Below are 5,066 nucleotides of genomic sequence, written 5' to 3'. Positions count from 1 at the left end.
TGTGTGTGTGTGTGTGATCACCTCTAAACACTGTACATAATCACAGCATTAATTATCTCAAAGCTTTTCCTCTGTCACGCGCTCTGTCGTGTGCTAAGGAGGATGATAGGTGGTGATATCGTATCAGGCTGTGCGCTCAGCTGCTGACACGAGCTTTGATCCAAGACTATCTATGCAGAAATGTTTGTTTTAGAGGTTCAACCTGCTCCTTTTACTTTGTTGTGATACTCCCTAATGAATAATCCTTGTGATCTTAATTACTATTTATTTCAGGAGTGAAAGTATATTATCTTCCAGTGCTTCTGTCATCTGCTAAACAAGATAATAAAGCTCATCTCTTCATGTCCACTGAACGCTCTGTTGTAATTACTGCACATATTTATCTGCATGTATCTCAGATACGGTGTGGGGGAGGGGGTCCATTATTTTATGTTCATTATGTATAAAATGAAATATTTACATCCTTGATTTCATTTTGATTTCATTAGTATCCTGCCCAAGGATGTTTAGACTGAAGCAGTGAGTGTAGGAAACAACGCCGTCTCTGTCGCCTGCTGTCCGCAGGTCATGACCTCCTGCTCCACGTTAACAGATGTGGGTGGGGTCAAACTCAAATAAGATCTCCTCTCAAATTTCTCCCAAAAGTGCTTTCTGACATTATTAGTAGTTCTCATGAGGCTGATTTCAGGTTTGATTCTACTGACTGACTCGCTGTGAAACGGGCGCGCCGGGTCCTCACGAGCAGGATGCTGAGAGAAGGTCGAGCTTTACTTTCCAAAACCACGACAGTTTCAAAGTGACTGTGAGGAATTCACCAGTAAACTGGACCAAGTGAAGACGTGCGTGTGTTTAGATGCTAATAAGTAATAAATACAAATGTACAGATCAGGTCATCCTGAGAAAAAAGTCCAAATGTTTAGATCCGTTCTTTTTTGAGAAGGAAGTTGAAATGCGATGATTACAGTTCGTTTCCAGACAAACTGCCGTGGTTGCTATACAGGTTTTACACATGACGTCATGCGTGTGTCGTTCAAGAGCTGTCCGCCATATTGGACGCGATAACCACTTGGGGTCATCCAATAACAATGTTGCTGGTTGCAGCCACCCACCTCTTATTTTCTTAAAGCAATTAATTTACAGTCTGTCAGTAATAACGTCCTGAAAGATACAAGTGTTGGACTGAAAACGAGTGGAAAGTTTGAAAGAGCTTCAGAGAACTACGGCTCGGACGCTCTTTATAACTGACAACGTCTCAGTGCTTGGAACAGAACTGTAGCTGCGTGAGGAGACTGACACTGTAGGTTAAATCATTTGTTGTTGGTGGATCTAACGCATGGCGTGCAGCGCCTACTGAAAGGGATTACAGTTTGAAAATGTTCATCACATTGGTCAAACTGTTTTTCTCCTTGAACACATTGTTTTACTTCATCATGCATTCCCGTGTGTTCTCCTTTCACCTGACTGTGCGACTGTTTTCAAACACGTCACCCCAGAAGAGGCGGGCACAAAACAGCCTTCAATTCAAGCAGACCTGGAAGAAAAAGGAACGTAATGATGAGCAAGGAGCAGCTCACGCCGCTGCTGGCTTATCTGGACGGCCTGACAACACAGCGTTAGTTCAGGAGATTCAACAGGAAGAAGACCACCTCGCTGTGCCCTGTGTCTGATCCTCCTTCGAGATACTCTGAGTGTATCAACTCAATCCGATATGACTGTAGATGACATCAACCAATCAGAGAATGCCAAAATCTCAGGACGGAGAGGTTTGATTACCATCTCAATACGAACAGCAGATGTTCCTGCTTCATACACGATGCAGATAAATGCTTCACTGGTTTACCCGAATACAACATATTACTAACAGTATTCATGTTTATCAAGACACACCTGGAGGATATTCAATGTCAGCCTATCAGCAGCTCACCTGCATACTACTCAGGCTCAAAGCAACCGTGCAGTTCCTTGGATTTGTGTTTGGGGTGCATGCTTTAAAAGTCTCACACATATTCATCACACTGGGATTGATTTAGCCTGAGCGGGAACACATACAGACTTCACTGCCTGTGTGAACTTTCCTAAATGTATTTCAGTCATTGACAGGACCACAGACTGTCACATCACAAACTCCCAGCTGGTGATATGGTACCAACAGATTCAACTTTCAGGAAGCAGCTTGGATAATGGAACCTGAGAACGCTCGAAACTGGCATCGCTGTGCTACAGGAGCCAGTCCCTGCAGCTAAACAATGGAGTTTACCACACCTGACAACATCGTACGCATCGCTTGTGCAGTGACTAAGTTTGTAACAACATAATATTTCAGATGCATTTTATCTCTCAGATAATTGTGAAATCTAAAAATCTCAATGTATGTTCCTCAGTTTGGTGTTTAGCCCTGAACACAAGAATGTATTTTGTAATTCTTGTTATTTCAATAAAAACGATATTTTTGCTTCTTGGAGCTCCATTTATTTCATTACAACTGTGCAAAGTGTAAATAATATCACAGTAATATCTCTAAATGTAAATGGGATCCTGACCTCAATTAGCAGAAGTAAGAAGTCTAAAGTGTCCAAATCTGGTCATAGATGAGGAGTAGCCATCCTGATTTTATATTTGCAGAAACTAAAGATGAGGATGGATGGTATGCTCTAGTTTCTGGGAAAACTGAGGGAGGGGAAATGAGCTTTTTGGCTGTATGTGCCTCAGCAGGTAATGATTTCCGTTTTTACAGAAATATTTTTGATTTACTGGTTGGTTCAAGAGGTATTGTCGTTTGTGGAGGAGACTGGAACATACGGCCTAATCCCAGATTAGACTCCTTCACAGCAGTCCCTTCTCCCTCCTACATTAGAAACTCATGTCAGAATAAGTGAGTGAACCTCAGGAGAGATTTAGGGACCAGACTACACTCACACATGTGCTGCATTCCAGGACTGACTTTTTAATTTAAGAGAGACTGTCCCAGAAGACCAAACTGCCAAATAGGATGTATTGGCTTATGTGATCGTGCACCTCTACTATTACCGCTGCAAATGAATAACAATCTAAGAAATGGATTATGGAGTGAATACTGATGTTTAAAACAACCAACAATTTACAGGAAAAATGAAAGAAGAAGAAATCAACAGAATTATGGTGGAAAATGACAGAGGAGAGCTGGTCTGACTCAGGTCATGATTTTGTGTGTTGTCGTTGCTCGTCACACCTGAGGGTGGCGCTGTTTGCTCTCTGTTACTGTCTTCATTGGTTCAAGGTTCTTTATTATTTGTCACATGCATAGTTATACAAGTATAACACACAGTGAAATGTAGCCTGACACGCTCCTCGACATGTGCAAAAATGGGTGTAGAGGAAGAACATTATATATATATATATATATAGATATATATATATATATATATATATATATATATATATATATATAGTATATATGTAGTATATACATTGGGTGAATGTGCAGTAGTAGCAGCAAGCAGGTGAATTCTGTACATTAATATGAATAGATTGTCTATTGTGTTTATAATCACAGAATTTCATCAGGGATTATTAAAGTATCCTGATTCTGATAATTCCCTTTTTTAAATTGAAGACATTGCCTATTTGCGAATTTGTTTGGAAAATGGTCACAGAATGAGTGGACGTTAAACATGAGATTTATTTTAGTGTTTCATTTGTTCCTGAGCAAACTGATTTAGCTGACATTCATCTACAGCTCATAACTGGATAGTTTGATTTCAGTTTGTGTTACTGAAGAGCTTCTTATGTGTGGAAATGAATCTTTCACTCATGTTTGTGCTCTAATGTAGAAATGAGCTATACTTGTTTATACAACTTATTTTGAATTAAAATTAACATTAAAATGTTTTAATACACAAAGAAAGTGTGAGTATTTTCACTGAGAGCAGCAACAAGCTGTTAGAAGCTCGTTAGACACTGAAACAAATCATACCTCTCTAACAATATCAACCAATAACAGTAATGAACAGCACTAAAGGCAGAGAGGTGATACAATAATAATACATTCATATAGTTTATATGGCACATGCACACGTGTTAATAAAATGTTAGTCAGTTCAAATCATTATTTATTTCATTTAAGTAGTTTGTTGTCTTTTTAGTTTTGAACTCATCGTGTAGGCGCAGACAGGCCTGCTCGCCTCTCCTTATAAGCAGAAGCTGTCTCTACCTTCACCCACACCTCTGCTGTCTCACCTGGGCACACACAGCTGTCACAAACAGCTCAAAGCTCATTTGCATCTATAGTCTGTTGGTAGAAGGTCACAAAAATGTCACAAAGTATATCAGCAAACATAAACACCCATCAGCACCTAAGAAGAAGCAAACATCAATGTTACGAAGTCTGTCGGTCTTACAGTTGTAGTGTTACAGCTGAGTCACAGAGAGCACACAGAAGTGACAAAGAGGCGCAGCTTCTTTGATTAAATATATATATTAAATATTATATATTATAATATTATTATAATATATATATTAAATATTATATATTATAATATTATTATAATATATATATTAAATATTATATATTATAATATTATTATAATATCTGTATAATAATATATATTATAATAATATTATAATATATTATTATAATATATTATTAGAATAGTAATAGTATAATAATATATTATAATAATATATTATAATATTATTATAATATATATTATTATACAGATATTATAATAATATTATAATATATAATATTTAATATATATATTATAATAATATTATAATATATAATATTTAATATATATATTTATATTTATTATAATATATTATATTGATATTTATTATATTATAATATATATTTATATTTATTATATTATAATAAATATAAATATCAATATTATAATATAATAAATATCAATATAATATATTATAATATATATATTTATATTTATTATAATATATTATGTATATATTTATATATTTTTCATATATATTTTATATTGCCCGGTGTGACTATATGAAGCTTTTTCACCCAGACATTGTTCTCTTTTAAAAACGCATAAACTTCGTTATTTGTTGTGCTTTATAGTAACGTG

The sequence above is a fragment of the Haplochromis burtoni genome, unplaced genomic scaffold (genome assembly GCF_018398535.1).
Source record: "Haplochromis burtoni strain Fernald_Lab_line unplaced genomic scaffold, NCSU_Asbu1 Contig_341, whole genome shotgun sequence".
Taxonomy (NCBI): domain Eukaryota; kingdom Metazoa; phylum Chordata; class Actinopteri; order Cichliformes; family Cichlidae; genus Haplochromis; species Haplochromis burtoni.
This window is presented reverse-complemented; position numbering follows the sequence as displayed.